General features: G+C 53.6%; 69 non-coding genes across 69 annotated transcripts; 33 read left to right on the forward strand and 36 right to left on the reverse strand.

Moving 5' to 3' along the window:
• The first annotated feature begins 101 nt into the window (after positions 1-101).
• Positions 102-193, forward strand: Trnai-uau (transfer RNA isoleucine (anticodon UAU)). The gene is given in 2 exon segments: positions 102-139; positions 158-193. It is a non-coding gene; the product is annotated as a tRNA-Ile (tRNA).
• Positions 194-304: 111 nt separating this feature from the next.
• Positions 305-376, forward strand: Trnad-guc (transfer RNA aspartic acid (anticodon GUC)). The gene has a single exon. It is a non-coding gene; the product is annotated as a tRNA-Asp (tRNA).
• A 239-nt stretch (positions 377-615) lies between these two features.
• On the reverse strand, positions 616-687 carry Trnam-cau (transfer RNA methionine (anticodon CAU)). The gene has a single exon. It is a non-coding gene; the product is annotated as a tRNA-Met (tRNA).
• A 263-nt stretch (positions 688-950) lies between these two features.
• On the reverse strand, positions 951-1,023 carry Trnar-acg (transfer RNA arginine (anticodon ACG)). The gene has a single exon. It is a non-coding gene; the product is annotated as a tRNA-Arg (tRNA).
• A 442-nt stretch (positions 1,024-1,465) lies between these two features.
• Trnai-uau (transfer RNA isoleucine (anticodon UAU)) lies at positions 1,466-1,557 on the forward strand. The gene is given in 2 exon segments: positions 1,466-1,503; positions 1,522-1,557. It is a non-coding gene; the product is annotated as a tRNA-Ile (tRNA).
• Positions 1,558-1,668: 111 nt separating this feature from the next.
• Trnad-guc (transfer RNA aspartic acid (anticodon GUC)) lies at positions 1,669-1,740 on the forward strand. The gene has a single exon. It is a non-coding gene; the product is annotated as a tRNA-Asp (tRNA).
• Positions 1,741-1,979: 239 nt separating this feature from the next.
• Positions 1,980-2,051, reverse strand: Trnam-cau (transfer RNA methionine (anticodon CAU)). Its single transcript has one exon. It is a non-coding gene; the product is annotated as a tRNA-Met (tRNA).
• A 274-nt stretch (positions 2,052-2,325) lies between these two features.
• Positions 2,326-2,398, reverse strand: Trnar-acg (transfer RNA arginine (anticodon ACG)). Its single transcript has one exon. It is a non-coding gene; the product is annotated as a tRNA-Arg (tRNA).
• A 442-nt stretch (positions 2,399-2,840) lies between these two features.
• Trnai-uau (transfer RNA isoleucine (anticodon UAU)) lies at positions 2,841-2,932 on the forward strand. Its single transcript is given in 2 exon segments — positions 2,841-2,878; positions 2,897-2,932. It is a non-coding gene; the product is annotated as a tRNA-Ile (tRNA).
• Positions 2,933-3,043: 111 nt separating this feature from the next.
• On the forward strand, positions 3,044-3,115 carry Trnad-guc (transfer RNA aspartic acid (anticodon GUC)). The gene has a single exon. It is a non-coding gene; the product is annotated as a tRNA-Asp (tRNA).
• Positions 3,116-3,354: 239 nt separating this feature from the next.
• On the reverse strand, positions 3,355-3,426 carry Trnam-cau (transfer RNA methionine (anticodon CAU)). The gene has a single exon. It is a non-coding gene; the product is annotated as a tRNA-Met (tRNA).
• Positions 3,427-3,700: 274 nt separating this feature from the next.
• Positions 3,701-3,773, reverse strand: Trnar-acg (transfer RNA arginine (anticodon ACG)). Its single transcript has one exon. It is a non-coding gene; the product is annotated as a tRNA-Arg (tRNA).
• A 442-nt stretch (positions 3,774-4,215) lies between these two features.
• Positions 4,216-4,307, forward strand: Trnai-uau (transfer RNA isoleucine (anticodon UAU)). The gene is given in 2 exon segments: positions 4,216-4,253; positions 4,272-4,307. It is a non-coding gene; the product is annotated as a tRNA-Ile (tRNA).
• A 111-nt stretch (positions 4,308-4,418) lies between these two features.
• On the forward strand, positions 4,419-4,490 carry Trnad-guc (transfer RNA aspartic acid (anticodon GUC)). Its single transcript has one exon. It is a non-coding gene; the product is annotated as a tRNA-Asp (tRNA).
• Positions 4,491-4,729: 239 nt separating this feature from the next.
• Positions 4,730-4,801, reverse strand: Trnam-cau (transfer RNA methionine (anticodon CAU)). The gene has a single exon. It is a non-coding gene; the product is annotated as a tRNA-Met (tRNA).
• Positions 4,802-5,075: 274 nt separating this feature from the next.
• Trnar-acg (transfer RNA arginine (anticodon ACG)) lies at positions 5,076-5,148 on the reverse strand. The gene has a single exon. It is a non-coding gene; the product is annotated as a tRNA-Arg (tRNA).
• A 442-nt stretch (positions 5,149-5,590) lies between these two features.
• On the forward strand, positions 5,591-5,682 carry Trnai-uau (transfer RNA isoleucine (anticodon UAU)). The gene is given in 2 exon segments: positions 5,591-5,628; positions 5,647-5,682. It is a non-coding gene; the product is annotated as a tRNA-Ile (tRNA).
• A 111-nt stretch (positions 5,683-5,793) lies between these two features.
• Positions 5,794-5,865, forward strand: Trnad-guc (transfer RNA aspartic acid (anticodon GUC)). Its single transcript has one exon. It is a non-coding gene; the product is annotated as a tRNA-Asp (tRNA).
• A 239-nt stretch (positions 5,866-6,104) lies between these two features.
• Positions 6,105-6,176, reverse strand: Trnam-cau (transfer RNA methionine (anticodon CAU)). Its single transcript has one exon. It is a non-coding gene; the product is annotated as a tRNA-Met (tRNA).
• Positions 6,177-6,450: 274 nt separating this feature from the next.
• Trnar-acg (transfer RNA arginine (anticodon ACG)) lies at positions 6,451-6,523 on the reverse strand. The gene has a single exon. It is a non-coding gene; the product is annotated as a tRNA-Arg (tRNA).
• A 442-nt stretch (positions 6,524-6,965) lies between these two features.
• On the forward strand, positions 6,966-7,057 carry Trnai-uau (transfer RNA isoleucine (anticodon UAU)). Its single transcript is given in 2 exon segments — positions 6,966-7,003; positions 7,022-7,057. It is a non-coding gene; the product is annotated as a tRNA-Ile (tRNA).
• Positions 7,058-7,168: 111 nt separating this feature from the next.
• On the forward strand, positions 7,169-7,240 carry Trnad-guc (transfer RNA aspartic acid (anticodon GUC)). Its single transcript has one exon. It is a non-coding gene; the product is annotated as a tRNA-Asp (tRNA).
• A 239-nt stretch (positions 7,241-7,479) lies between these two features.
• On the reverse strand, positions 7,480-7,551 carry Trnam-cau (transfer RNA methionine (anticodon CAU)). The gene has a single exon. It is a non-coding gene; the product is annotated as a tRNA-Met (tRNA).
• A 274-nt stretch (positions 7,552-7,825) lies between these two features.
• Positions 7,826-7,898, reverse strand: Trnar-acg (transfer RNA arginine (anticodon ACG)). The gene has a single exon. It is a non-coding gene; the product is annotated as a tRNA-Arg (tRNA).
• A 442-nt stretch (positions 7,899-8,340) lies between these two features.
• Trnai-uau (transfer RNA isoleucine (anticodon UAU)) lies at positions 8,341-8,432 on the forward strand. Its single transcript is given in 2 exon segments — positions 8,341-8,378; positions 8,397-8,432. It is a non-coding gene; the product is annotated as a tRNA-Ile (tRNA).
• A 111-nt stretch (positions 8,433-8,543) lies between these two features.
• Trnad-guc (transfer RNA aspartic acid (anticodon GUC)) lies at positions 8,544-8,615 on the forward strand. Its single transcript has one exon. It is a non-coding gene; the product is annotated as a tRNA-Asp (tRNA).
• A 239-nt stretch (positions 8,616-8,854) lies between these two features.
• Positions 8,855-8,926, reverse strand: Trnam-cau (transfer RNA methionine (anticodon CAU)). Its single transcript has one exon. It is a non-coding gene; the product is annotated as a tRNA-Met (tRNA).
• Positions 8,927-9,200: 274 nt separating this feature from the next.
• On the reverse strand, positions 9,201-9,273 carry Trnar-acg (transfer RNA arginine (anticodon ACG)). The gene has a single exon. It is a non-coding gene; the product is annotated as a tRNA-Arg (tRNA).
• A 442-nt stretch (positions 9,274-9,715) lies between these two features.
• Positions 9,716-9,807, forward strand: Trnai-uau (transfer RNA isoleucine (anticodon UAU)). The gene is given in 2 exon segments: positions 9,716-9,753; positions 9,772-9,807. It is a non-coding gene; the product is annotated as a tRNA-Ile (tRNA).
• A 111-nt stretch (positions 9,808-9,918) lies between these two features.
• Positions 9,919-9,990, forward strand: Trnad-guc (transfer RNA aspartic acid (anticodon GUC)). The gene has a single exon. It is a non-coding gene; the product is annotated as a tRNA-Asp (tRNA).
• Positions 9,991-10,228: 238 nt separating this feature from the next.
• Trnam-cau (transfer RNA methionine (anticodon CAU)) lies at positions 10,229-10,300 on the reverse strand. Its single transcript has one exon. It is a non-coding gene; the product is annotated as a tRNA-Met (tRNA).
• A 263-nt stretch (positions 10,301-10,563) lies between these two features.
• Positions 10,564-10,636, reverse strand: Trnar-acg (transfer RNA arginine (anticodon ACG)). Its single transcript has one exon. It is a non-coding gene; the product is annotated as a tRNA-Arg (tRNA).
• A 442-nt stretch (positions 10,637-11,078) lies between these two features.
• Positions 11,079-11,170, forward strand: Trnai-uau (transfer RNA isoleucine (anticodon UAU)). The gene is given in 2 exon segments: positions 11,079-11,116; positions 11,135-11,170. It is a non-coding gene; the product is annotated as a tRNA-Ile (tRNA).
• A 111-nt stretch (positions 11,171-11,281) lies between these two features.
• Positions 11,282-11,353, forward strand: Trnad-guc (transfer RNA aspartic acid (anticodon GUC)). Its single transcript has one exon. It is a non-coding gene; the product is annotated as a tRNA-Asp (tRNA).
• A 239-nt stretch (positions 11,354-11,592) lies between these two features.
• Positions 11,593-11,664, reverse strand: Trnam-cau (transfer RNA methionine (anticodon CAU)). Its single transcript has one exon. It is a non-coding gene; the product is annotated as a tRNA-Met (tRNA).
• Positions 11,665-11,938: 274 nt separating this feature from the next.
• Trnar-acg (transfer RNA arginine (anticodon ACG)) lies at positions 11,939-12,011 on the reverse strand. Its single transcript has one exon. It is a non-coding gene; the product is annotated as a tRNA-Arg (tRNA).
• Positions 12,012-12,453: 442 nt separating this feature from the next.
• Trnai-uau (transfer RNA isoleucine (anticodon UAU)) lies at positions 12,454-12,545 on the forward strand. The gene is given in 2 exon segments: positions 12,454-12,491; positions 12,510-12,545. It is a non-coding gene; the product is annotated as a tRNA-Ile (tRNA).
• Positions 12,546-12,656: 111 nt separating this feature from the next.
• Trnad-guc (transfer RNA aspartic acid (anticodon GUC)) lies at positions 12,657-12,728 on the forward strand. Its single transcript has one exon. It is a non-coding gene; the product is annotated as a tRNA-Asp (tRNA).
• A 239-nt stretch (positions 12,729-12,967) lies between these two features.
• Positions 12,968-13,039, reverse strand: Trnam-cau (transfer RNA methionine (anticodon CAU)). The gene has a single exon. It is a non-coding gene; the product is annotated as a tRNA-Met (tRNA).
• Positions 13,040-13,313: 274 nt separating this feature from the next.
• Positions 13,314-13,386, reverse strand: Trnar-acg (transfer RNA arginine (anticodon ACG)). Its single transcript has one exon. It is a non-coding gene; the product is annotated as a tRNA-Arg (tRNA).
• Positions 13,387-13,828: 442 nt separating this feature from the next.
• On the forward strand, positions 13,829-13,920 carry Trnai-uau (transfer RNA isoleucine (anticodon UAU)). The gene is given in 2 exon segments: positions 13,829-13,866; positions 13,885-13,920. It is a non-coding gene; the product is annotated as a tRNA-Ile (tRNA).
• Positions 13,921-14,031: 111 nt separating this feature from the next.
• On the forward strand, positions 14,032-14,103 carry Trnad-guc (transfer RNA aspartic acid (anticodon GUC)). The gene has a single exon. It is a non-coding gene; the product is annotated as a tRNA-Asp (tRNA).
• A 239-nt stretch (positions 14,104-14,342) lies between these two features.
• Trnam-cau (transfer RNA methionine (anticodon CAU)) lies at positions 14,343-14,414 on the reverse strand. The gene has a single exon. It is a non-coding gene; the product is annotated as a tRNA-Met (tRNA).
• A 274-nt stretch (positions 14,415-14,688) lies between these two features.
• On the reverse strand, positions 14,689-14,761 carry Trnar-acg (transfer RNA arginine (anticodon ACG)). The gene has a single exon. It is a non-coding gene; the product is annotated as a tRNA-Arg (tRNA).
• Positions 14,762-15,203: 442 nt separating this feature from the next.
• On the forward strand, positions 15,204-15,295 carry Trnai-uau (transfer RNA isoleucine (anticodon UAU)). The gene is given in 2 exon segments: positions 15,204-15,241; positions 15,260-15,295. It is a non-coding gene; the product is annotated as a tRNA-Ile (tRNA).
• A 111-nt stretch (positions 15,296-15,406) lies between these two features.
• Positions 15,407-15,478, forward strand: Trnad-guc (transfer RNA aspartic acid (anticodon GUC)). Its single transcript has one exon. It is a non-coding gene; the product is annotated as a tRNA-Asp (tRNA).
• A 584-nt stretch (positions 15,479-16,062) lies between these two features.
• Trnar-acg (transfer RNA arginine (anticodon ACG)) lies at positions 16,063-16,135 on the reverse strand. Its single transcript has one exon. It is a non-coding gene; the product is annotated as a tRNA-Arg (tRNA).
• Positions 16,136-16,577: 442 nt separating this feature from the next.
• Positions 16,578-16,669, forward strand: Trnai-uau (transfer RNA isoleucine (anticodon UAU)). Its single transcript is given in 2 exon segments — positions 16,578-16,615; positions 16,634-16,669. It is a non-coding gene; the product is annotated as a tRNA-Ile (tRNA).
• Positions 16,670-16,780: 111 nt separating this feature from the next.
• Trnad-guc (transfer RNA aspartic acid (anticodon GUC)) lies at positions 16,781-16,852 on the forward strand. Its single transcript has one exon. It is a non-coding gene; the product is annotated as a tRNA-Asp (tRNA).
• Positions 16,853-17,091: 239 nt separating this feature from the next.
• Positions 17,092-17,163, reverse strand: Trnam-cau (transfer RNA methionine (anticodon CAU)). Its single transcript has one exon. It is a non-coding gene; the product is annotated as a tRNA-Met (tRNA).
• Positions 17,164-17,437: 274 nt separating this feature from the next.
• Positions 17,438-17,510, reverse strand: Trnar-acg (transfer RNA arginine (anticodon ACG)). Its single transcript has one exon. It is a non-coding gene; the product is annotated as a tRNA-Arg (tRNA).
• Positions 17,511-17,952: 442 nt separating this feature from the next.
• Positions 17,953-18,044, forward strand: Trnai-uau (transfer RNA isoleucine (anticodon UAU)). Its single transcript is given in 2 exon segments — positions 17,953-17,990; positions 18,009-18,044. It is a non-coding gene; the product is annotated as a tRNA-Ile (tRNA).
• A 111-nt stretch (positions 18,045-18,155) lies between these two features.
• Positions 18,156-18,227, forward strand: Trnad-guc (transfer RNA aspartic acid (anticodon GUC)). The gene has a single exon. It is a non-coding gene; the product is annotated as a tRNA-Asp (tRNA).
• A 322-nt stretch (positions 18,228-18,549) lies between these two features.
• Trnam-cau (transfer RNA methionine (anticodon CAU)) lies at positions 18,550-18,621 on the reverse strand. The gene has a single exon. It is a non-coding gene; the product is annotated as a tRNA-Met (tRNA).
• A 263-nt stretch (positions 18,622-18,884) lies between these two features.
• Positions 18,885-18,957, reverse strand: Trnar-acg (transfer RNA arginine (anticodon ACG)). The gene has a single exon. It is a non-coding gene; the product is annotated as a tRNA-Arg (tRNA).
• Positions 18,958-19,602: 645 nt separating this feature from the next.
• On the forward strand, positions 19,603-19,674 carry Trnad-guc (transfer RNA aspartic acid (anticodon GUC)). The gene has a single exon. It is a non-coding gene; the product is annotated as a tRNA-Asp (tRNA).
• Positions 19,675-19,913: 239 nt separating this feature from the next.
• Positions 19,914-19,985, reverse strand: Trnam-cau (transfer RNA methionine (anticodon CAU)). The gene has a single exon. It is a non-coding gene; the product is annotated as a tRNA-Met (tRNA).
• Positions 19,986-20,275: 290 nt separating this feature from the next.
• On the reverse strand, positions 20,276-20,348 carry Trnar-acg (transfer RNA arginine (anticodon ACG)). The gene has a single exon. It is a non-coding gene; the product is annotated as a tRNA-Arg (tRNA).
• A 645-nt stretch (positions 20,349-20,993) lies between these two features.
• Positions 20,994-21,065, forward strand: Trnad-guc (transfer RNA aspartic acid (anticodon GUC)). The gene has a single exon. It is a non-coding gene; the product is annotated as a tRNA-Asp (tRNA).
• A 239-nt stretch (positions 21,066-21,304) lies between these two features.
• Positions 21,305-21,376, reverse strand: Trnam-cau (transfer RNA methionine (anticodon CAU)). The gene has a single exon. It is a non-coding gene; the product is annotated as a tRNA-Met (tRNA).
• Positions 21,377-21,677: 301 nt separating this feature from the next.
• On the reverse strand, positions 21,678-21,750 carry Trnar-acg (transfer RNA arginine (anticodon ACG)). Its single transcript has one exon. It is a non-coding gene; the product is annotated as a tRNA-Arg (tRNA).
• Positions 21,751-22,395: 645 nt separating this feature from the next.
• Positions 22,396-22,467, forward strand: Trnad-guc (transfer RNA aspartic acid (anticodon GUC)). The gene has a single exon. It is a non-coding gene; the product is annotated as a tRNA-Asp (tRNA).
• Positions 22,468-22,706: 239 nt separating this feature from the next.
• On the reverse strand, positions 22,707-22,778 carry Trnam-cau (transfer RNA methionine (anticodon CAU)). The gene has a single exon. It is a non-coding gene; the product is annotated as a tRNA-Met (tRNA).
• Positions 22,779-23,041: 263 nt separating this feature from the next.
• Trnar-acg (transfer RNA arginine (anticodon ACG)) lies at positions 23,042-23,114 on the reverse strand. The gene has a single exon. It is a non-coding gene; the product is annotated as a tRNA-Arg (tRNA).
• A 645-nt stretch (positions 23,115-23,759) lies between these two features.
• On the forward strand, positions 23,760-23,831 carry Trnad-guc (transfer RNA aspartic acid (anticodon GUC)). Its single transcript has one exon. It is a non-coding gene; the product is annotated as a tRNA-Asp (tRNA).
• A 239-nt stretch (positions 23,832-24,070) lies between these two features.
• Trnam-cau (transfer RNA methionine (anticodon CAU)) lies at positions 24,071-24,142 on the reverse strand. Its single transcript has one exon. It is a non-coding gene; the product is annotated as a tRNA-Met (tRNA).
• A 274-nt stretch (positions 24,143-24,416) lies between these two features.
• On the reverse strand, positions 24,417-24,489 carry Trnar-acg (transfer RNA arginine (anticodon ACG)). The gene has a single exon. It is a non-coding gene; the product is annotated as a tRNA-Arg (tRNA).
• Positions 24,490-25,134: 645 nt separating this feature from the next.
• On the forward strand, positions 25,135-25,206 carry Trnad-guc (transfer RNA aspartic acid (anticodon GUC)). Its single transcript has one exon. It is a non-coding gene; the product is annotated as a tRNA-Asp (tRNA).
• Positions 25,207-25,445: 239 nt separating this feature from the next.
• On the reverse strand, positions 25,446-25,517 carry Trnam-cau (transfer RNA methionine (anticodon CAU)). Its single transcript has one exon. It is a non-coding gene; the product is annotated as a tRNA-Met (tRNA).
• Between the last annotated feature and the right edge of the window lie 77 nt (positions 25,518-25,594).

Here is a 25,594-nt window from a genome sequence, read left to right on the forward strand (position 1 = left end):
AAAGTCGCAGTATGGCCGCAGGTGACGGTCGTATGACGGGTCTGTAGCCACAACAGGATGGCAGCAAAGCGAATACCGCTAACGGAAAGCACCCTGCTGTAGCCCCAGTGGCGCAATTGGTTAGCGCACGGTACTTATAAGGCAGTAGCCGTGAGCAATGCCGGGGTTGTGAGTTCGAGCCTCACCTGGGGCATACTTTTACTTCGTAGCAGCTGACTCTGAAAGCATCGGGACGCTAGATTTGAGATGTATCACCTGCTTGAGAAACATAAGTGTGCGTGCATTATAAGTACCGATTGCGTATTCCTCGGTAGTATAGTGGTTAGTATCCCCGCCTGTCACGCGGGAGACCGGGGTTCGATTCCCCGCCGGGGAGGTGCGATTTTTATATCGCGAAAGTTGCACGTGTGGCCCGAAAGGACATTAACGTTGTGATCGAGAAATGTAGTTGCTGCAGAATCGTAAGAAACTCTGCGTCTTAGCAAGTGTTTCTCGTATTCTTCACACGACGACGTCGTCGTCGTTTCAGAACGTACAGGGTTTGCTGTTGACGCTGAATCAGCGCACACCAGGCTTAATGATCGAGCTCGAAGCACCCAAGAAAAAGAATAATTTTAGCAGAGCGTGGTTTCGATCCACGGACCTCTGGGTTATGGGCCCAGCACGCTTCCACTGCGCCACTCTGCTGCGTGGAGGCGTGCGCCCTCTTCGGTGCGTGACATGGGACGCTTGGAAAAGCGTTGTCTGCGTCGCGTACCGTTTAATAAACTGTGCAACATCTCTCAGCTTGACTTGTCTCGACTTTGCTCGGCTGACGCTTGCAAGAAGCGATATTTACCACGATCGTCTCGAGATGCAGCTGCGAGATGCTCAGGATTGACATTGCACTCCACGCAGGTGCCAACATTCGAATGCACTGCCTAGCTACGCGCCCGCAACTAACAAAATGCCGACCCTGCCAGGATTCGAACCTGGAATCTCCTGATCCGTAGTCAGACGCGTTATCCGTTGCGCCACAGGGCCACAGCTGGCGTTTCGTAATATGAGGCGAGTACACGTCGCAGAGCAACGTGTTCTCCGTGGCTCTGCAACTGCGTGTCGTCCACTGACAACGGCGGCGCGGCCATTCTGGTCTTCCGCACTCTGCAGGGAGCTGCCAAGGAAGGCATCTCTCCTCCAGCTGCTCGGCCACGGTGCGCCTGCATAGCTTAGAGCTTGCCACACATCTGCCCTCGCTGTTGGACAGGTAGCAGAAGGCAAGGCGCGCGTTTTTCTGCAATTTTTCGGTGATGACAAGCGGTTGATATGCTTGCAAGTGTAGCATATGAAACAAGAATCGTATGAAGGATCCGTAGCCAGGTGCTAAAGTCGCAGTATGGCCGCAGGTGACGGTCGTATGACGGGTCTGTAGCCACAACAGGATGGCAGCAAAGCGAATACCGCTAACTGAAAGCACCCTGCTGTAGCCCCAGTGGCGCAATTGGTTAGCGCACGGTACTTATAAGGCAGTAGCCGTGAGCAATGCCGGGGTTGTGAGTTCGAGCCTCACCTGGGGCATACTTTTACTTCGTAGCAGCTGACTCTGAAAGCATCGGGACGCTAGATTTGAGATGTATCACCTGCTTGAGAAACATAAGTGTGCGTGCATTATAAGTACCGATTGCGTATTCCTCGGTAGTATAGTGGTTAGTATCCCCGTCTGTCACGCGGGAGACCGGGGTTCGATTCCCCGCCGGGGAGGTGCGATTTTTATATCGCGAAAGTTGCACGTGTGGCCCGAAAGGACATTAACGTTGTGATCGAGAAATGTAGTTGCTGCAGAATCGTAAGAAACTCTGCGTCTTAGCAAGTGTTTCTCGTATTCTTCACACGACGACGTCGTCGTCGTTTCAGAACGTACAGGGTTTGCTGTTGACGCTGAATCAGCGCACACCAGGCTTAATGATCGAGCTCGAAGCACCCAAGAAAAAGAATAATTTTAGCAGAGCGTGGTTTCGATCCACGGACCTCTGGGTTATGGGCCCAGCACGCTTCCACTGCGCCACTCTGCTGCGTGGAGGCGTGCGCCCTCTTCGGTGCGTGACATGGGACGCTTGGAAAAGCGTTGTCTGCGTCGCGTACCGTTTAATAAACTGTGCAACATCTCTCAGCTTGACTTGTCTCGACTTTGCTCGACTGTCGCTACGCTGACGCTTGCAAGAAGCGATATTTACCACGATCGTCTCGAGATGCAGCTGCGAGATGCTCAGGATTGACATTGCACTCCACGCAGGTGGCAACATTCGAATGCACTGCCTAGCTACGCGCCCGCAACTAACAAAATGCCGACCCTGCCAGGATTCGAACCTGGAATCTTCTGATCCGTAGTCAGACGCGTTATCCGTTGCGCCACAGGGCCACAGCTGGCGTTTCGTAATATGAGGCGGGTACACGTCGCAGAGCAACGTGTTCTCCGTGGCTCTGCAACTGCGTGTCGTCCACTGACAACGGCGGCGCGGCCATTCTGGTCTTCCGCACTCTGCAGGGAGCTGCCAAGGAAGGCATCTCTCCTCCAGCTGCTCGGCCACGGTGCGCCTGCATAGCTTAGAGCTTGCCACACATCTGCCCTCGCTGTTGGACAGGTAGCAGAAGGCAAGGCGCGCGTTTTTCTGCAATTTTTCGGTGATGACAAGCGGTTGATATGCTTGCAAGTGTAGCATATGAAACAAGAATCGTATGAAGGATCCGTAGCCAGGTGCTAAAGTCGCAGTATGGCCGCAGGTGACGGTCGTATGACGGGTCTGTAGCCACAACAGGATGGCAGCAAAGCGAATACCGCTAACTGAAAGCACCCTGCTGTAGCCCCAGTGGCGCAATTGGTTAGCGCACGGTACTTATAAGGCAGTAGCCGTGAGCAATGCCGGGGTTGTGAGTTCGAGCCTCACCTGGGGCATACTTTTACTTCGTAGCAGCTGACTCTGAAAGCATCGGGACGCTAGATTTGAGATGTATCACCTGCTTGAGAAACATAAGTGTGCGTGCATTATAAGTACCGATTGCGTATTCCTCGGTAGTATAGTGGTTAGTATCCCCGCCTGTCACGCGGGAGACCGGGGTTCGATTCCCCGCCGGGGAGGTGCGATTTTTATATCGCGAAAGTTGCACGTGTGGCCCGAAAGGACATTAACGTTGTGATCGAGAAATGTAGTTGCTGCAGAATCGTAAGAAACTCTGCGTCTTAGCAAGTGTTTCTCGTATTCTTCACACGACGACGTCGTCGTCGTTTCAGAACGTACAGGGTTTGCTGTTGACGCTGAATCAGCGCACACCAGGCTTAATGATCGAGCTCGAAGCACCCAAGAAAAAGAATAATTTTAGCAGAGCGTGGTTTCGATCCACGGACCTCTGGGTTATGGGCCCAGCACGCTTCCACTGCGCCACTCTGCTGCGTGGAGGCGTGCGCCCTCTTCGGTGCGTGACATGGGACGCTTGGAAAAGCGTTGTCTGCGTCGCGTACCGTTTAATAAACTGTGCAACACCTCTCAGCTTGACTTGTCTCGACTTTGCTCGACTGACGCTACGCTGACGCTTGCAAGAAGCGATATTTACCACGATCGTCTCGAGATGCAGCTGCGAGATGCTCAGGATTGACATTGCACTCCACGCAGGTGGCAACATTCGAATGCACTGCCTAGCTACGCCCCCGCAACTAACAAAATGCCGACCCTGCCAGGATTCGAACCTGGAATCTTCTGATCCGTAGTCAGACGCGTTATCCGTTGCGCCACAGGGCCACAGCTGGCGTTTCGTAATATGAGGCGGGTACACGTCGCAGAGCAACGTGTTCTCCGTGGCTCTGCAACTGCGTGTCGTCCACTGACAACGGCGGCGCGGCCATTCTGGTCTTCCGCACTCTGCAGGGAGCTGCCAAGGAAGGCATCTCTCCACCAGCTGCTCGGCCACGGTGCGCCTGCATAGCTTAGAGCTTGCCACACATCTGCCCTCGCTGTTGGACAGGTAGCAGAAGGCAAGGCGCGCGTTTTTCTGCAATTTTTCGGTGATGACAAGCGGTTGATATGCTTGCAAGTGTAGCATATGAAACAAGAATCGTATGAAGGATCCGTAGCCAGGTGCTAAAGTCGCAGTATGGCCGCAGGTGACGGTCGTATGACGGGTCTGTAGCCACAACAGGATGGCAGCAAAGCGAATACCGCTAACTGAAAGCACCCTGCTGTAGCCCCAGTGGCGCAATTGGTTAGCGCACGGTACTTATAAGGCAGTAGCCGTGAGCAATGCCGGGGTTGTGAGTTCGAGCCTCACCTGGGGCATACTTTTACTTCGTAGCAGCTGACTCTGAAAGCATCGGGACGCTAGATTTGAGATGTATCACCTGCTTGAGAAACATAAGTGTGCGTGCATTATAAGTACCGATTGCGTATTCCTCGGTAGTATAGTGGTTAGTATCCCCGCCTGTCACGCGGGAGACCGGGGTTCGATTCCCCGCCGGGGATGTGCGATTTTTATATCGCGAAAGTTGCACGTGTGGCCCGAAAGGACATTAACGTTGTGATCGAGAAATGTAGTTGCTGCAGAATCGTAAGAAACTCTGCGTCTTAGCAAGTGTTTCTCGTATTCTTCACACGACGACGTCGTCGTCGTTTCAGAACGTACAGGGTTTGCTGTTGACGCTGAATCAGCGCACACCAGGCTTAATGATCGAGCTCGAAGCACCCAAGAAAAAGAATAATTTTAGCAGAGCGTGGTTTCGATCCACGGACCTCTGGGTTATGGGCCCAGCACGCTTCCACTGCGCCACTCTGCTGCGTGGAGGCGTGCGCCCTCTTCGGTGCGTGACATGGGACGCTTGGAAAAGCGTTGTCTGCGTCGCGTACCGTTTAATAAACTGTGCAACATCTCTCAGCTTGACTTGTCTCGACTTTGCTCGACAGACGCTACGCTGACGCTTGCAAGAAGCGATATTTACCACGATCGTCTCGAGATGCAGCTGCGAGATGCTCAGGATTGACATTGCACTCCACGCAGGTGGCAACATTTGAATGCACTGCCTAGCTACGCGCCCGCAACTAACAAAATGCCGACCCTGCCAGGATTCGAACCTGGAATCTTCTGATCCGTAGTCAGACGCGTTATCCGTTGCGCCACAGGGCCACAGCTGGCGTTTCGTAATATGAGGCGGGTACACGTCGCAGAGCAACGTGTTCTCCGTGGCTCTGCAACTGCGTGTCGTCCACTGACAACGGCGGCGCGGCCATTCTGGTCTTCCGCACTCTGCAGGGAGCTGCCAAGGAAGGCATCTCTCCTCCAGCTGCTCGGCCACGGTGCGCCTGCATAGCTTAGAGCTTGCCACACATCTGCCCTCGCTGTTGGACAGGTAGCAGAAGGCAAGGCGCGCGTTTTTCTGCAATTTTTCGGTGATGACAAGCGGTTGATATGCTTGCAAGTGTAGCATATGAAACAAGAATCGTATGAAGGATCCGTAGCCAGGTGCTAAAGTCGCAGTATGGCCGCAGGTGACGGTCGTATGACGGGTCTGTAGCCACAACAGGATGGCAGCAAAGCGAATACCGCTAACTGAAAGCACCCTGCTGTAGCCCCAGTGGCGCAATTGGTTAGCGCACGGTACTTATAAGGCAGTAGCCGTGAGCAATGCCGGGGTTGTGAGTTCGAGCCTCACCTGGGGCATACTTTTACTTCGTAGCAGCTGACTCTGAAAGCATCGGGACGCTAGATTTGAGATGTATCACCTGCTTGAGAAACATAAGTGTGCGTGCATTATAAGTACCGATTGCGTATTCCTCGGTAGTATAGTGGTTAGTATCCCCGCCTGTCACGCGGGAGACCGGGGTTCGATTCCCCGCCGGGGAGGTGCGATTTTTATATCGCGAAAGTTGCACGTGTGGCCCGAAAGGACATTAACGTTGTGATCGAGAAATGTAGTTGCTGCAGAATCGTAAGAAACTCTGCGTCTTAGCAAGTGTTTCTCGTATTCTTCACACGACGACGTCGTCGTCGTTTCAGAACGTACAGGGTTTGCTGTTGACGCTGAATCAGCGCACACCAGGCTTAATGATCGAGCTCGAAGCACCCAAGAAAAAGAATAATTTTAGCAGAGCGTGGTTTCGATCCACGGACCTCTGGGTTATGGGCCCAGCACGCTTCCACTGCGCCACTCTGCTGCGTGGAGGCGTGCGCCCTCTTCGGTGCGTGACATGGGACGCTTGGAAAAGCGTTGTCTGCGTCGCGTACCGTTTAATAAACTGTGCAACATCTCTCAGCTTGACTTGTCTCGACTTTGCTCGACAGACGCTACGCTGACGCTTGCAAGAAGCGATATTTACCACGATCGTCTCGAGATGCAGCTGCGAGATGCTCAGGATTGACATTGCACTCCACGCAGGTGGCAACATTCGAATGCACTGCCTAGCTACGCGCCCGCAACTAACAAAATGCCGACCCTGCTAGGATTCGAACCTGGAATCTTCTGATCCGTAGTCAGACGCGTTATCCGTTGCGCCACAGGGCCACAGCTGGCGTTTCGTAATATGAGGCGGGTACACGTCGCAGAGCAACGTGTTCTCCGTGGCTCTGCAACTGCGTGTCGTCCACTGACAACGGCGGCGCGGCCATTCTGGTCTTCCGCACTCTGCAGGGAGCTGCCAAGGAAGGCATCTCTCCTCCAGCTGCTCGGCCACGGTGCGCCTGCATAGCTTAGAGCTTGCCACACATCTGCCCTCGCTGTTGGACAGGTAGCAGAAGGCAAGGCGCGCGTTTTTCTGCAATTTTTCGGTGATGACAAGCGGTTGATATGCTTGCAAGTGTAGCATATGAAACAAGAATCGTATGAAGGATCCGTAGCCAGGTGCTAAAGTCGCAGTATGGCCGCAGGTGACGGTCGTATGACGGGTCTGTAGCCACAACAGGATGGCAGCAAAGCGAATACCGCTAACTGAAAGCACCCTGCTGTAGCCCCAGTGGCGCAATTGGTTAGCGCACGGTACTTATAAGGCAGTAGCCGTGAGCAATGCCGGGGTTGTGAGTTCGAGCCTCACCTGGGGCATACTTTTACTTCGTAGCAGCTGACTCTGAAAGCATCGGGACGCTAGATTTGAGATGTATCACCTGCTTGAGAAACATAAGTGTGCGTGCATTATAAGTACCGATTGCGTATTCCTCGGTAGTATAGTGGTTAGTATCCCCGCCTGTCACGCGGGAGACCGGGGTTCGATTCCCCGCCGGGGAGGTGCGATTTTTATATCGCGAAAGTTGCACGTGTGGCCCGAAAGGACATTAACGTTGTGATCGAGAAATGTAGTTGCTGCAGAATCGTAAGAAACTCTGCGTCTTAGCAAGTGTTTCTCGTATTCTTCACACGACGACGTCGTCGTCGTTTCAGAACGTACAGGGTTTGCTGTTGACGCTGAATCAGCGCACACCAGGCTTAATGATCGAGCTCGAAGCACCCAAGAAAAAGAATAATTTTAGCAGAGCGTGGTTTCGATCCACGGACCTCTGGGTTATGGGCCCAGCACGCTTCCACTGCGCCACTCTGCTGCGTGGAGGCGTGCGCCCTCTTCGGTGCGTGACATGGGACGCTTGGAAAAGCGTTGTCTGCGTCGCGTACCGTTTAATAAACTGTGCAACATCTCTCAGCTTGACTTGTCTCGACTTTGCTCGACAGACGCTACGCTGACGCTTGCAAGAAGCGATATTTACCACGATCGTCTCGAGATGCAGCTGCGAGATGCTCAGGATTGACATTGCACTCCACGCAGGTGGCAACATTCGAATGCACTGCCTAGCTACGCGCCCGCAACTAACAAAATGCCGACCCTGCTAGGATTCGAACCTGGAATCTTCTGATCCGTAGTCAGACGCGTTATCCGTTGCGCCACAGGGCCACAGCTGGCGTTTCGTAATATGAGGCGGGTACACGTCGCAGAGCAACGTGTTCTCCGTGGCTCTGCAACTGCGTGTCGTCCACTGACAACGGCGGCGCGGCCATTCTGGTCTTCCGCACTCTGCAGGGAGCTGCCAAGGAAGGCATCTCTCCTCCAGCTGCTCGGCCACGGTGCGCCTGCATAGCTTAGAGCTTGCCACACATCTGCCCTCGCTGTTGGACAGGTAGCAGAAGGCAAGGCGCGCGTTTTTCTGCAATTTTTCGGTGATGACAAGCGGTTGATATGCTTGCAAGTGTAGCATATGAAACAAGAATCGTATGAAGGATCCGTAGCCAGGTGCTAAAGTCGCAGTATGGCCGCAGGTGACGGTCGTATGACGGGTCTGTAGCCACAACAGGATGGCAGCAAAGCGAATACCGCTAACTGAAAGCACCCTGCTGTAGCCCCAGTGGCGCAATTGGTTAGCGCACGGTACTTATAAGGCAGTAGCCGTGAGCAATGCCGGGGTTGTGAGTTCGAGCCTCACCTGGGGCATACTTTTACTTCGTAGCAGCTGACTCTGAAAGCATCGGGACGCTAGATTTGAGATGTATCACCTGCTTGAGAAACATAAGTGTGCGTGCATTATAAGTACCGATTGCGTATTCCTCGGTAGTATAGTGGTTAGTATCCCCGCCTGTCACGCGGGAGACCGGGGTTCGATTCCCCGCCGGGGAGGTGCGATTTTTATATCGCGAAAGTTGCACGTGTGTCCCGAAAGGACATTAACGTTGTGATCGAGAAATGTAGTTGCTGCAGAATCGTAAGAAACTCTGCGTCTTAGCAAGTGTTTCTCGTATTCTTCACACGACGACGTCGTCGTCGTTTCAGAACGTACAGGGTTTGCTGTTGACGCTGAATCAGCGCACACCAGGCGTAATGATCGAGCTCGAAGCACCCAAGAAAAAGAATAATTTTAGCAGAGCGTGGTTTCGATCCACGGACCTCTGGGTTATGGGCCCAGCACGCTTCCACTGCGCCACTCTGCTGCGTGGAGGCGTGCGCCCTCTTCGGTGCGTGACATGGGACGCTTGGAAAAGCGTTGTCTGCGTCGCGTACCGTTTAATAAACTGTGCAACATCTCTCAGCTTGACTTGTCTCGACTTTGCTCGACAGACGCTACGCTGACGCTTGCAAGAAGCGATATTTACCACGATCGTCTCGAGATGCAGCTGCGAGATGCTCAGGATTGACATTGCACTCCACGCGGGTGGCAACATTCGAATGCACTGCCTAGCTACGCGCCCGCAACTAACAAAATGCCGACCCTGCTAGGATTCGAACCTGGAATCTTCTGATCCGTAGTCAGACGCGTTATCCGTTGCGCCACAGGGCCACAGCTGGCGTTTCGTAATATGAGGCGGGTACACGTCGCAGAGCAACGTGTTCTCCGTGGCTCTGCAACTGCGTGTCGTCCACTGACAACGGCGGCGCGGCCATTCTGGTCTTCCGCACTCTGCAGGGAGCTGCCAAGGAAGGCATCTCTCCTCCAGCTGCTCGGCCACGGTGCGCCTGCATAGCTTAGAGCTTGCCACACATCTGCCCTCGCTGTTGGACAGGTAGCAGAAGGCAAGGCGCGCGTTTTTCTGCAATTTTTCGGTGATGACAAGCGGTTGATATGCTTGCAAGTGTAGCATATGAAACAAGAATCGTATGAAGGATCCGTAGCCAGGTGCTAAAGTCGCAGTATGGCCGCAGGTGACGGTCGTATGACGGGTCTGTAGCCACAACGGGATGGCAGCAAAGCGAATACCGCTAACGGAAAGCACCCTGCTGTAGCCCCAGTGGCGCAATTGGTTAGCGCACGGTACTTATAAGGCAGTAGCCGTGAGCAATGCCGGGGTTGTGAGTTCGAGCCTCACCTGGGGCATACTTTTACTTCGTAGCAGCTGACTCTGAAAGCATCGGGACGCTAGATTTGAGATGTATCACCTGCTTGAGAAACATAAGTGTGCGTGCATTATAAGTACCGATTGCGTATTCCTCGGTAGTATAGTGGTTAGTATCCCCGCCTGTCACGCGGGAGACCGGGGTTCGATTCCCCGCTGGGGAGGTGCGATTTTTATATCGCGAAAGTTGCACGTGTGGCCCGAAAGGACATTAAGTTGTGATCGAGAAATGTAGTTGCTGCAGAATCGTAAGAAACTCTGCGTCTTAGCAAGTGTTTCTCGTATTCTTCACACGACGACGTCGTCGTCGTTTCAGAACGTACAGGGTTTGCTGTTGACGCTGAATCAGCGCACACCAGGCTTAATGATCGAGCTCGAAGCACCCAAGAAAAAGAATAATTTTAGCAGAGCGTGGTTTCGATCCACGGACCTCTGGGTTATGGGCCCAGCACGCTTCCACTGCGCCACTCTGCTGCGTGGAGGCGTGCGCCCTCTTCGGTGCGTGACATGGGACGCTTGGAAAAGCGTTGTCTGCGTCGCGTACCGTTTAATAAACTGTGCAACATCTCTCAGCTTGACTTGTCTCGACTTTGCTCGGCTGACGCTTGCAAGAAGCGATATTTACCACGATCGTCTCGAGATGCAGCTGCGAGATGCTCAGGATTGACATTGCACTCCACGCAGGTGGCAACATTCGAATGCACTGCCTAGCTACGCGCCCGCAACTAACAAAATGCCGACCCTGCCAGGATTCGAACCTGGAATCTTCTGATCCGTAGTCAGACGCGTTATCCGTTGCGCCACAGGGCCACAGCTGGCGTTTCGTAATATGAGGCGGGTACACGTCGCAGAGCAACGTGTTCTCCGTGGCTCTGCAACTGCGTGTCGTCCACTGACAACGGCGGCGCGGCCATTCTGGTCTTCCGCACTCTGCAGGGAGCTGCCAAGGAAGGCATCTCTCCTCCAGCTGCTCGGCCACGGTGCGCCTGCATAGCTTAGAGCTTGCCACACATCTGCCCTCGCTGTTGGACAGGTAGCAGAAGGCAAGGCGCGCGTTTTTCTGCAAGTTTTCGGTGATGACAAGCGGTTGATATGCTTGCAAGTGTAGCATATGAAACAAGAATCGTATGAAGGATCCGTAGCCAGGTGCTAAAGTCGCAGTATGGCCGCAGGTGACGGTCGTATGACGGGTCTGTAGCCACAACAGGATGGCAGCAAAGCGAATACCGCTAACTGAAAGCACCCTGCTGTAGCCCCAGTGGCGCAATTGGTTAGCGCACGGTACTTATAAGGCAGTAGCCGTGAGCAATGCCGGGGTTGTGAGTTCGAGCCTCACCTGGGGCATACTTTTACTTCGTAGCAGCTGACTCTGAAAGCATCGGGACGCTAGATTTGAGATGTATCACCTGCTTGAGAAACATAAGTGTGCGTGCATTATAAGTACCGATTGCGTATTCCTCGGTAGTATAGTGGTTAGTATCCCCGCCTGTCACGCGAGAGACCGGGGTTCGATTCCCCGCCGGGGAGGTGCGATTTTTATATCGCGAAAGTTGCACGTGTGGCCCGAAAGGACATTAACGTTGTGATCGAGAAATGTAGTTGCTGCAGAATCGTAAGAAACTCTGCGTCTTAGCAAGTGTTTCTCGTATTCTTCACACGACGACGTCGTCGTCGTTTCAGAACGTACAGGGTTTGCTGTTGACGCTGAATCAGCGCACACCAGGCTTAATGATCGAGCTCGAAGCACCCAAGAAAAAGAATAATTTTAGCAGAGCGTGGTTTCGATCCACGGACCTCTGGGTTATGGGCCCAGCACGCTTCCACTGCGCCACTCTGCTGCGTGGAGGCGTGCGCCCTCTTCGGTGCGTGACATGGGACGCTTGGAAAAGCGTTGTCTGCGTCGCGTACCGTTTAATAAACTGTGCAACATCTCTCAGCTTGACTTGTCTCGACTTTGCTCGACAGACGCTACGCTGACGCTTGCAAGAAGCGATATTTACCACGATCGTCTCGAGATGCAGCTGCGAGATGCTCAGGATTGACATTGCACTCCACGCGGGTGGCAACATTCGAATGCACTGCCTAGCTACGCGCCCGCAACTAACAAAATGCCGACCCTGCCAGGATTCGAACCTGGAATCTTCTGATCCGTAGTCAGACGCGTTATCCGTTGCGCCACAGGGCCACAGCTGGCGTTTCGTAATATGAGGCGGGTACACGTCGCAGAGCAACGTGTTCTCCGTGGCTCTGCAACTGCGTGTCGTCCACTGACAACGGCGGCGCGGCCATTCTGGTCTTCCGCACTCTGCAGGGAGCTGCCAAGGAAGGCATCTCTCCTCCAGCTGCTCGGCCACGGTGCGCCTGCATAGCTTAGAGCTTGCCACACATCTGCCCTCGCTGTTGGACAGGTAGCAGAAGGCAAGGCGCGCGTTTTTCTGCAATTTTTCGGTGATGACAAGCGGTTGATATGCTTGCAAGTGTAGCATATGAAACAAGAATCGTATGAAGGATCCGTAGCCAGGTGCTAAAGTCGCAGTATGGCCGCAGGTGACGGTCGTATGACGGGTCTGTAGCCACAACGGGATGGCAGCAAAGCGAATACCGCTAACGGAAAGCACCCTGCTGTAGCCCCAGTGGCGCAATTGGTTAGCGCACGGTACTTATAAGGCAGTAGCCGTGAGCAATGCCGGGGTTGTGAGTTCGAGCCTCACCTGGGGCATACTTTTACTTCGTAGCAGCTGACTCTGAAAGCATCGGGACGCTAGATTTGAGATGTATCACCTGCTTGAGAAACATAAGTGTGCGTGCATTATAAGTACCGATTGCGTATTCCTCGGTAGTATAGTGGTTAGTATCCCCGCCTGTCACGCGGGAGGCCGGGGTTCGATTCCCCGCCGGGGAGGTGCGATTTTTATATCGCGAAAGTTGCACGTGTGGCCCGAAAGGACATTAACGTTGTGATCGAGAAATGTAGTTGCTGCAGAATCGTAAGAAACTCTGCGTCTTAGCAAGTGTTTCTCGTATTCTTCACACGACGACGTCGTCGTCGTTTCAGAACGTACAGGGTTTGCTGTTGACGCTGAATCAGCGCACACCAGGCTTAATGATCGAGCTCGAAGCACCCAAGAAAAAGAATAATTTTAGCAGAGCGTGGTTTCGATCCACGGACCTCTGGGTTATGGGCCCAGCACGCTTCCACTGCGCCACTCTGCTGCGTGGAGGCGTGCGCCCTCTTCGGTGCGTGACATGGGACGCTTGGAAAAGCGTTGTCTGCGTCGCGTACCGTTTAATAAACTGTGCAACATCTCTCAGCTTGACTTGTCTCGACTTTGCTCGACTGACGCTACGCTGACGCTTGCAAGAAGCGATATTTACCACGATCGTCTCGAGATGCAGCTGCGAGATGCTCAGGATTGACATTGCACTCCACGCAGGTGGCAACATTCGAATGCACTGCCTAGCTACGCGCCCGCAACTAACAAAATGCCGACCCTGCCAGGATTCGAACCTGGAATCTTCTGATCCGTAGTCAGACGCGTTATCCGTTGCGCCACAGGGCCACAGCTGGCGTTTCGTAATATGAGGCGGGTACACGTCGCAGAGCAACGTGTTCTCCGTGGCTCTGCAACTGCGTGTCGTCCACTGACAACGGCGGCGCGGCCATTCTGGTCTTCCGCACTCTGCAGGGAGCTGCCAAGGAAGGCATCTCTCCTCCAGCTGCTCGGCCACGGTGCGCCTGCATAGCTTAGAGCTTGCCACACATCTGCCCTCGCTGTTGGACAGGTAGCAGAAGGCAAGGCGCGCGTTTTTCTGCAATTTTTCGGTGATGACAAGCGGTTGATATGCTTGCAAGTGTAGCATATGAAACAAGAATCGTATGAAGGATCCGTAGCCAGGTGCTAAAGTCGCAGTATGGCCGCAGGTGACGGTCGTATGACGGGTCTGTAGCCACAACAGGATGGCAGCAAAGCGAATACCGCTAACTGAAAGCACCCTGCTGTAGCCCCAGTGGCGCAATTGGTTAGCGCACGGTACTTATAAGGCAGTAGCCGTGAGCAATGCCGGGGTTGTGAGTTCGAGCCTCACCTGGGGCATACTTTTACTTCGTAGCAGCTGACTCTGAAAGCATCGGGACGCTAGATTTGAGATGTATCACCTGCTTGAGAAACATAAGTGTGCGTGCATTATCAGTACCGATTGCGTATTCCTCGGTAGTATAGTGGTTAGTATCCCCGCCTGTCACGCGGGAGACCGGGGTTCGATTCCCCGCCGGGGAGGTGCGATTTTTATATCGCGAAAGTTGCACGTGTGGCCCGAAAGGACATTAACGTTGTGATCGAGAAATGTAGTTGCTGCAGAATCGTAAGAAACTCTGCGTCTTAGCAAGTGTTTCTCGTATTCTTCACACGACGACGTCGTCGTCGTTTCAGAACGTACAGGGTTTGCTGTTGACGCTGAATCAGCGCACACCAGGCTTCATGATCGAGCTCGAAGCACCCAAGAAAAAGAATAATTTTAGCAGAGCGTGGTTTCGATCCACGGACCTCTGGGTTATGGGCCCAGCACGCTTCCACTGCGCCACTCTGCTGCGTGGAGGCGTGCGCCCTCTTCGGTGCGTGACATGGGACGCTTGGAAAAGCGTTGTCTGCGTCGCGTACCGTTTAATAAACTGTGCAACATCTCTCAGCTTGACTTGTCTCGACTTTGCTCGACTGACGCTACGCTGACGCTTGCAAGAAGCGATATTTACCACGATCGTCTCGAGATGCAGCTGCGAGATGCTCAGGATTGACATTGCACTCCACGCAGGTGGCAACATTCGAATGCACTGCCTAGCTACGCGCCCGCAACTAACAAAATGCCGACCCTGCCAGGATTCGAACCTGGAATCTTCTGATCCGTAGTCAGACGCGTTATCCGTTGCGCCACAGGGCCACAGCTGGCGTTTCGTAATATGAGGCGGGTACACGTCGCAGAGCAACGTGTTCTCCGTGGCTCTGCAACTGCGTGTCGTCCACTGACAACGGCGGCGCGGCCATTCTGGTCTTCCGCACTCTGCAGGGAGCTGCCAAGGAAGGCATCTCTCCTCCAGCTGCTCGGCCACGGTGCGCCTGCATAGCTTAGAGCTTGCCACACATCTGCCCTCGCTGTTGGACAGGTAGCAGAAGGCAAGGCGCGCGTTTTTCTGCAATTTTTCGGTGATGACAAGCGGTTGATATGCTTGCAAGTGTAGCATATGAAACAAGAATCGTATGAAGGATCCGTAGCCAGGTGCTAAAGTCGCAGTATGGCCGCAGGTGACGGTCGTATGACGGGTCTGTAGCCACAACAGGATGGCAGCAAAGCGAATACCGCTAACTGAAAGCACCCTGCTGTAGTCCCAGTGGCGCAATTGGTTAGCGCACGGTACTTATAAGGCAGTAGCCGTGAGCAATGCCGGGGTTGTGAGTTCGAGCCTCACCTGGGGCATACTTTTACTTCGTAGCAGCTGACTCTGAAAGCATCGGGACGCTAGATTTGAGATGTATCACCTGCTTGAGAAACATAAGTGTGCGTGCATTATAAGTACCGATTGCGTATTCCTCGGTAGTATAGTGGTTAGTATCCCCGCCTGTCACGCGGGAGACCGGGGTTCGATTCCCCGCCGGGGAGGTGCGATTTTTATATCGCGAAAGTTGCACGTGTGGCCCGAAAGGACATTAAGTTGTGATCGAGAAATGTAGTTGCTGCAGAATCGTAAGAAACTCTGCGTCTTAGCAAGTGTTTCTCGTATTCTTCACACGACGACGTCGTCGTCGTTTCAGAACGTACAGGGTTTGCTGTTGACGCTGAATCAGCGCACACCAGGCTTAATGATCGAGCTCGAAGCACCCAAGAAAAAGAATAATTTTAACAGAGCGTGGTTTCGATCCACGGACCTCTGGGTTATGGGCCCAGCACGCTTCCACTGCGCCACTCTGCTGCGTGGAGGCGTGCGCCCTCTTCGGTGCGTGACATGGGACGCTTGGAAAAGCGTTGTCTGCGTCGCGTACCGTTTAATAAACTGTGCAACATCTCTCAGCTTGACTTGTCTCGACTTTGCTCGACAGACGCTACGCTGACGCTTGCAAGAAGCGATATTTACCACGATCGTCTCGAGATGCAGCTGCGAGATGCTCAGGATTGACATTGCACTCCACGCGGGTGGCAACATTCGAATGCACTGCCTAGCTACGCGCCCGCAACTAACAAAATGCCGACCCTGCCAGGATTCGAACCTGGAATCTTCTGATCCGTAGTCAGACGCGTTATCCGTTGCGCCACAGGGCCACAGCTGGCGTTTCGTAATATGAGGCGGGTACACGTCGCAGAGCAACGTGTTCTCCGTGGCTCTGCAACTGCGTGTCGTCCACTGACAACGGCGGCGCGGCCATTCTGGTCTTCCGCACTCTGCAGGGAGCTGCCAAGGAAGGCATCTCTCCTCCAGCTGCTCGGCCACGGTGCGCCTGCATAGCTTAGAGCTTGCCACACATCTGCCCTCGCTGTTGGACAGGTAGCAGAAGGCAAGGCGCGCGTTTTTCTGCAATTTTTCGGTGATGACAAGCGGTTGATATGCTTGCAAGTGTAGCATATGAAACAAGAATCGTATGAAGGATCCGTAGCCAGGTGCTAAAGTCGCAGTATGGCCGCAGGTGACGGTCGTATGACGGGTCTGTAGCCACAACAGGATGGCAGCAAAGCGAATACCGCTAACTGAAAGCACCCTGCTGTAGCCCCAGTGGCGCAATTGGTTAGCGCACGGTACTTATAAGGCAGTAGCCGTGAGCAATGCCGGGGTTGTGAGTTCGAGCCTCACCTGGGGCATACTTTTACTTCGTAGCAGCTGACTCTGAAAGCATCGGGACGCTAGATTTGAGATGTATCACCTGCTTGAGAAACATAAGTGTGCGTGCATTATAAGTACCGATTGCGTATTCCTCGGTAGTATAGTGGTTAGTATCCCCGCCTGTCACGCGGGAGACCGGGGTTCGATTCCCCGCCGGGGAGGTGCGATTTTTATATCGCGAAAGTTGCACGTGTGGCCCGAAAGGACATTAACGTTGTGATCGAGAAATGTAGTTGCTGCAGAATCGTAAGAAACTCTGCGTCTTAGCAAGTGTTTCTCGTATTCTTCACACGACGACGTCGTCGTCGTTTCAGAACGTACAGGGTTTGCTGTTGACGCTGAATCAGCGCACACCAGGCTTAATGATCGAGCTCGAAGCACCCAAGAAAAAGAATAATTTTAGCAGAGCGTGGTTTCGATCCACGGACCTCTGGGTTATGGGCCCAGCACGCTTCCACTGCGCCACTCTGCTGCGTGGAGGCGTGCGCCCTCTTCGGTGCGTGACATGGGACGCTTGGAAAAGCGTTGTCTGCGTCGCGTACCGTTTAATAAACTGTGCAACATCTCTCAGCTTGACTTGTCTCGACTTTGCTCGACAGACGCTACGCTGACGCTTGCAAGAAGCGATATTTACCACGATCGTCTCGAGATGCAGCTGCGAGATGCTCAGGATTGACATTGCACTCCACGCGGGTGGCAACATTCGAATGCACAGCCTAGCTACGCGCCCGCAACTAACAAAATGCCGACCCTGCCAGGATTCGAACCTGGAATCTTCTGATCCGTAGTCAGACGCGTTATCCGTTGCGCCACAGGGCCACAGCTGGCGTTTCGTAATATGAGGCGGGTACACGTCGCAGAGCAACGTGTTCTCCGTGGCTCTGCAACTGCGTGTCGTCCACTGACAACGGCGGCGCGGCCATTCTGGTCTTCCGCACTCTGCAGGGAGCTGCCAAGGAAGGCATCTCTCCTCCAGCTGCTCGGCCACGGTGCGCCTGCATAGCTTAGAGCTTGCCACACATCTGCCCTCGCTGTTGGACAGGTAGCAGAAGGCAAGGCGCGCGTTTTTCTGCAATTTTTCGGTGATGACAAGCGGTTGATATGCTTGCAAGTGTAGCATATGAAACAAGAATCGTATGAAGGATCCGTAGCCAGGTGCTAAAGTCGCAGTATGGCCGCAGGTGACGGTCGTATGACGGGTCTGTAGCCACAACGGGATGGCAGCAAAGCGAATACCGCTAACGGAAAGCACCCTGCTGTAGCCCCAGTGGCGCAATTGGTTAGCGCACGGTACTTATAAGGCAGTAGCCGTGAGCAATGCCGGGGTTGTGAGTTCGAGCCTCACCTGGGGCATACTTTTACTTCGTAGCAGCTGACTCTGAAAGCATCGGGACGCTAGATTTGAGATGTATCACCTGCTTGAGAAACATAAGTGTGCGTGCATTATAAGTACCGATTGCGTATTCCTCGGTAGTATAGTGGTTAGTATCCCCGCCTGTCACGCGGGAGACCGGGGTTCGATTCCCCGCCGGGGAGGTGCGATTTTTATATCGCGAAAGTTGCACGTGTGGCCCGAAAGGACATTAACGTTGTGATCGAGAAATGTAGTTGCTGCAGAATCGTAAGAAACTCTGCGTCTTAGCAAGTGTTTCTCGTATTCTTCACACGACGACGTCGTCGTCGTTTCAGAACGTACAGGGTTTGCTGTTGACGCTGAATCAGCGCACACCAGGCTTAATGTTCTTCACACGACGACGTCGTCGTCGTTTCAGAACGTACAGGGTTTGCTGTTGACGCTGAATCAGCGCACACCAGGCTTAATGATCGAGCTCGAAGCACCCAAGAAAAAGAATAATTTTAGCAGAGCGTGGTTTCGATCCACGGACCTCTGGGTTATGGGCCCAGCACGCTTCCACTGCGCCACTCTGCTGCGTGGAGGCGTGCGCCCTCTTCGGTGCGTGACATGGGACGCTTGGAAAAGCGTTGTCTGCGTCGCGTACCGTTTAATAAACTGTGCAACATCTCTCAGCTTGACTTGTCTCGACTTTGCTCGACTGACGCTTGCAAGAAGCGATATTTACCACGATCGTCTCGAGATGCAGCTGCGAGATGCTCAGGATTGACATTGCACTCCACGCAGGTGGCAACATTCGAATGCACTGCCTAGCTACGCGCCCGCAACTAACAAAATGCCGACCCTGCCAGGATTCGAACCTGGAATCTTCTGATCCGTAGTCAGACGCGTTATCCGTTGCGCCACAGGGCCACAGTTCGCCTTTCGTAATATGAGGCGGGTACACGTCGCAGAGCAACGCGTTCACCGTGGCTCTGCAACTGCGTGTCGTCCACTTACAACGGCGGCGCGGCCATTCTGGTCTTCCGCACTCTGCAGGGAGCTGCCAAGGAAGGCATCTCTCCTCCAGCTGCTCGGCCACGGTGCGCCTGCATAGCTTAGAGCTTGCCACACATCTGCCCTCGCTGTTGGACAGGTAGCAGAAGGCAAGGCGCGCGTTTTTCTGCAATTTTTCGGTGATGACAAGCGGTTCATATGCTTGCAAGTGTAGCATATGAAACAAGAATCGTATGAAGGATCCGTAGCCAGGTGCTAAAGTCGCAGTATGGCCGCAGGTGACGGTCGTATGACGGGTCTGTAGCCACAACAGGATGGCAGCAAAGCGAATACCGCTAACTGAAAGCACCCTCCTGTAGCCCCAGTGGCGCAATTGGTTAGCGCACGGTACTTATAAGGCAGTAGCCGTGAGCAATGCCGGGGTTGTGACTTCGAGCCTAACCTGGGGCATACTTTTACTTCGTAGCAGCTGACTCTGAATGCATCGGGACGCTAGATTCGAGATATATCACCTGCTTGAGAAATATAAGTGTGCGTGCATTATAAGTACCGATTGCGTATTCCTCGGTAGTATAGTGGTTAGTATCCCCGCGTGTCACGCGGGAGACCGGGGTTCGATTCCCCGCCGGGGAGGTGCGTTTTTTATATCGCGAAAGTTGCACGTGTGGACCGAAAGGACATTAACGTTGTGATCGAGAAATGTAGTTGCTGCAGAATCGTAAGAAACTCTGCGTCTTAGCAAGTGTTTCTCGTATTCTTCACACGACGACGTCGTCGTCGTTTCAGAACGTACAGGGTTTGCTGTTGACGCTGAAACAGCGCACACCAGGCTTAATGATCGAGCTCGAAGCACCCAAGAAAAAGAATAATTTTAGCAGAGCGTGGTTTCGATCCACGGACCTCTGGGTTATGGGCCCAGCACGCTTCCACTGCGCCACTCTGCTGCGTGGAGGCGTGCGCCCTCTTCGGTGCGTGACATGGGACGCTTGGAAAAGCGTTGTCTGCGTCGCGTACCGTTTAATAAACTGTGCAACATCTCTCAGCTTAATAAACTGTGCAACATCTCTCAGCTTGACTTGTCTCGACTTTGCTCGACTGACGCTTGCAAGAAGCGATATTTACCACGATCGTCTCGAGATGCAGCTGCGAGATGCTCAGGATTGACATTGCACTCCACGCAGGTGGCAACATTCGAATGCACTGCCTAGCTACACGCCCGCAACTAACAAAATGCCGACCCTGCCAGGATTCGAACCTGGAATCTTCTGATCCGTAGTCAGACGCGTTATCCGTTGCGCCACAGGGCCACAGCTCGCGTTTCGTAATATGAGGCGGGTACACGTCGCAGAGCAACGCGTTCACCGTGGCTCTGCAACTGCGTGTCGTCCACAGACAACGGCGCCGCGGCCATTCTGGTCTTCCGCACTCTGCAGGGAGCTGCCAAGGACGGCATCTCTCCTCCAGCTGCTCGGCCACGGTGCGCCTGCATAGCTTAGAGCTTGCCACACATCTGCCCTCGCTGTTGGACAGGTAGCAGAAGGCAAGGCGCGCGTTTTTCTGCAATTTTTCGGTGATGACAAGCGGTTGATATGCTTGCAAGTGTAGCATATGAAACAAGAATCGTATGAAGGATCCGTAGCCAGGTGCTAAAGTCGCAGTATGGCCGCAGGTGACGGTCGTATGACGGGTCTGTAGCCACAACAGGATGGCAGCAAAGCGAATACCGCTAACTGAAAGCACCCTCCTGTAGCCCCAGTGGCGCAATTGGTTAGCGCACGGTACTTATAAGGCAGTAGCCGTGAGCAATGCCGGGGTTGTGACTTCGAGCCTAACCTGGGGCATACTTTTACTTCGTAGCAGCTGACTCTGAATGCATCGGGACGCTAGATTTGAGATATATCACCTGCTTGAGAAATATAAGTGTGCGTGCATTATAAGTACCGATTGCGTATTCCTCGGTAGTATAGTGGTTAGTATCCCCGCCTGTCACGCGGGAGACCGGGGTTCGATTCCCCGCCGGGGAGGTGCGATTTTTATATCGCGAAAGTTGCACGTGTGGCCCGAAAGGACATTAACGTTGTGATCGAGAAATGTAGTTGCTGCAGAATCGTAAGAAACTCTGCGTCTTAGCAAGTGTTTCTCGTATTCTTCACACGACGACGTCGTCGTCGTTTCAGAACGTACAGGGTTTGCTGTTGACGCTGAATCAGCGCACACCAGGCTTAATGATCGAGCTCGAAGCACCCAAGAAAAAGTATAATTTTAGCAGAGCGTGGTTTCGATCCACGGACCTCTGGGTTATGGGCCCAGCACGCTTCCACTGCGCCACTCTGCTGCGTGGAGGCGTGCGCCCTCTTCGGTGCGTGACATGGGACGCTTGGAAAAGCGTTGTCTGCGTCGCGTACCGTTTAATAAACTGTGCAACATCTCTCAGCTTAATAAACTGTGCAACATCTCTCAGCTTGACTTGTCTCGACTTTGCTCGACTGACGCTACGCTGACGCTTGCAAGAAGCAATATTTACCACGATCGTCTCGAGATGCAGCTGCGAGATGCTCAGGATTGACATTGCACTCCACGCAGGTGGCAACATTCGAATGCACTGCCTAGCTACGCGCCCGCAACTAACAAAATGCCGACCCTGCCAGGATTCGAAACTGGAATCTTCTGATCCGTAGTCAGACGCGTTATCCGTTGCGCCACAGGGCCACAGCTCGCGTTTCGTAATATGAGGCGGGTACACGTCGCAGAGCAACGCGTTCACCGTGGCTCTGCAACTGCGTGTCGTCCACTGACAACGGCGGCGCGGCCATTCTGGTCTTCCGCACTCTGCAGGGAGCTGCCAAGGAAGGCATCTCTCCTCCAGCTGCTCGGCCACGGTGCGCCTGCATAGCTTAGAGCTTGCCACACATCTGCCCTCGCTGTTGGACAGGTAGCAGAAGGCAAGGCGCGCGTTTTTCTGCAATTTTTCGGTGATGACAAGCGGTTGATATGCTTGCAAGTGTAGCATATGAAACAAGAATCGTATGAAGGATCCGTAGCCAGGTGCTAAAGTCGCAGTATGGCCGCAGGTGACGGTCGTATGACGGGTCTGTAGCCACAACAGGATGGCAGCAAAGCGAATACCGCTAACTGAAAGCACCCTCCTGTAGCCCCAGTGGCGCAATTGGTTAGCGCACGGTACTTATAAGGCAGTAGCCGTGAGCAATGCCGGGGTTGTGACTTCGAGCCTAACCTGGGGCATACTTTTACTTCGTAGCAGCTGACTCTGAATGCATCGGGACGCTAGATTTGAGATATATCACCTGCTTGAGAAACATAAGTGTGCGTGCATTATAAGTACCGATTGCGTATTCCTCGGTAGTATAGTGGTTAGTATCCCCGCGTGTCACGCGGGAGACCGGGGTTCGATTCCCCGCCGGGGAGGTGCGATTTTTATATCGCGAAAGTTGCACGTGTGGCCCGAAAGGACATTAACGTTGTGATCGAGAAATGTAGTTGCTGCAGAATCGTAAGAAACTCTGCGTCTTAGCAAGTGTTTCTCATATTCTTCACACGACGACGTCGTCGTCGTTTCAGAACGTACAGGGTTTGCTGTTGACGCTGAATCAGCGCACACCAGGCTTAATGATCGAGCTCGAAGCACCCAAGAAAAAGAATAATTTTAGCAGAGCGTGGTTTCGATCCACGGACCTCTGGGTTATGGGCCCAGCACGCTTCCACTGCGCCACTCTGCTGCGTGGAGGCGTGCGCCCTCTTCGGTGCGTGACATGGGACGCTTGGAAAAGCGTTGGCTGCGTCGCGTACCGTTTAATAAACTGTGCAACATCTCTCAGCTTGACTTGTCTCGACTTTGCTCGACTGACGCTTGCAAGAAGCGATATTTACCACGATCGTCTCGAGATGCAGCTGCGAGATGCTCAGGATTGACATTGCACTCCACGCAGGTGGCAACATTCGAATGCACTGCCTAGCTACGCGCCCGCAACTAACAAAATGCCGACCCTGCCAGGATTCGAACCTGGAATCTTCTGATCCGTAGTCAGACGCGTTATCCGTTGCGCCACAGGGCCACAGCTCGCGTTTCGTAATATGAGGCGGGTACACGTCGCAGAGCAACGCGTTCACCGTGGCTCTGCAACTGCGTGTCGTCCACTGACAACGGCGGCGCGGCCATTCTGGTCTTCCGCACTCTGCAGGGAGCTGCCAAGGACGGCATCTCTCCTCCAGCTGCTCGGCCACGGTGCGCCTGCATAGCTTAGAGCTTGCCACACATCTGCCCTCGCTGTTGGACAGGTAGCAGAAGGCAAGGCGCGCGTTTTTCTGCAATTTTTCGGTGATGACAAGCGGTTGATATGCTTGCAAGTGTAGCATATGAAACAAGAATCGTATGAAGGATCCGTAGCCAGGTGCTAAAGTCGCAGTATGGCCGCAGGTGACGGTCGTATGACGGGTCTGTAGCCACAACAGGATGGCAGCAAAGCGAATACCGCTAACTGAAAGCACCCTCCTGTAGCCCCAGTGGCGCAATTGGTTAGTGCACGGTACTTATAAGGCAGTAGCCGTGAGCAATGCCGGTGTTGTGACTTCGAGCCTAACCTGGGGCATACTTTTACTTCGTAGCAGCTGACTCTGAATGCATCGGGACGCTAGATTTGAGATATATCACCTGCTTGAGAAACATAAGTGTGCGTGCATTATGAGTACCGATTGCGTATTCCTCGGTAGTATAGTGGTTAGTATCCCCGCCTGTCACGCGGGAGACCGGGGTTCGATTCCCCGCCGGGGAGGTGCGATTTTTATATCGCGAAAGTTGCACGTGTGGCCCGAAAGGACATTAACGTTGTGATCGAGAAATGTAGTTGCTGCAGAATCGTAAGAAACTCTGCGTCTTAGCAAGTGTTTCTCGTATTCTTCACACGACGACGTCGTCGTCGTTTCAGAACGTACAGGGTTTGCTGTTGACGCTGAATCAGCGCACACCAGGCTTAATGATCGAGCTCGAAGCACCCAAGAAAAAGAATAATTTTAGCAGAGCGTGGTTTCGATCCACGGACCTCTGGGTTATGGGCCCAGCACGCTTCCACTGCGCCACTCTGCTGCGTGGCGGGGTGCGCCCTCTTCGGTGCGTGACATGGGACGCTTGGAAAAGCGTTGTCTGCGTCGCGTACCGTTTAATAAACTGTGCAACATCTCTCAGCTTGACTTGTCTCGACTTTGCTCGACTGACGCTACGCTGACGCTTGCAAGAAGCGATATTTACCACGATCGTCTCGAGATGCAGCTGCGAGATGCTCAGGATTGACATTGCACTCCACGCAGGTGGCAACATTCGAATGCACTGCCTAGCTACGCGCCCGCAACTAACAAAATGCCGACCCTGCCAGGATTCGAACCTGGAATCTTCTGATCCGTAGTCAGAGGCGTTATCCGTTGCGCCACAGGGCCACAGCTCGCGTTTCGTAATATGAGGCGGGTACACGTCGCAGAGCAACGCGTTCACCGTGGCTCTGCAACTGCGTGTCGTCCACTGACAACGGCGGCGCGGCCATTCTGGTCTTCCGCACTCTGCAGGGAGCTGCCAAGGAAGGCATCTCTCCTCCAGCTGCTCGGCCACGGTGCGTCTGCATAGCTTAGAGCTTGCCACACATCTGCCCTCGCTGTTGGACAGGTAGCAGAAGGCAAGGCGCGCGTTTTTCTGCAATTTTTCGGTGATGACAAGCGGTTGATATGCTTGCAAGTGTAGCATATGAAACAAGAATCGTATGAAGGATCCGTAGCCAGGTGCTAAAGTCGCAGTATGGCCGCAGGTGACGGTCGTATGACGGGTCTGTAGCCACAACAGGATGGCAGCAAAGCGAATACCGCTAACTGAAAGCACCCTCCTGTAGCCCCAGTGGCGCAATTGGTTAGCGCACGGTACTTATAAGGCAGTAGGCGTGAGCAATGCCGGGGTTGTGACTTCGAGCCTAACCTGGGGCATACTTTTACTTCGTAGCAGCTGACTCTGAATGCATCGGGACGCTAGATTTGAGATATATCACCTGCTTGAGAAACATAAGTGTGCGTGCATTATAAGTACCGATTGCGTATTCCTCGGTAGTATAGTGGTTAGTATCCCCGCCTGTCACGCGGGAGACCGGGGTTCGATTCCCCGCCGGGGAGGTGCGATTTTTATATCGCGAAAGTTGCACGTGTGGCCCGAAAGGACATTAACGTTGTGATCGAGAAATGTAGTTGCTGCAGAATCGTAAGAAACTCTGCGTCTTAGCAAGTGTTTCTCGTATTCTTCACACGACGACGTCGTCGTCGTTTCAGAACGTACAGGGTTTGCTGTTGACGCTGAATCAGCGCACACCAGGCTTAATGATCGAGCTCGAAGCACCCAAGAAAAAGAATAATTTTAGCAGAGCGTGGTTTCGATCCACGGACCTCTGGGTTATGGGCCCAGCACGCTTCCACTGCGCCACTCTGCTGCGTGGAGGCATGCGCCCTCTTCGGTGCGTGACATGGGACGCTTGGAAAAGCGTTGTCTGCGTCGCGTACCGTTTAA

The sequence above is a fragment of the Schistocerca cancellata genome, chromosome 9 (genome assembly GCF_023864275.1).
Source record: "Schistocerca cancellata isolate TAMUIC-IGC-003103 chromosome 9, iqSchCanc2.1, whole genome shotgun sequence".
Lineage (NCBI taxonomy): Eukaryota > Metazoa > Arthropoda > Insecta > Orthoptera > Acrididae > Schistocerca > Schistocerca cancellata.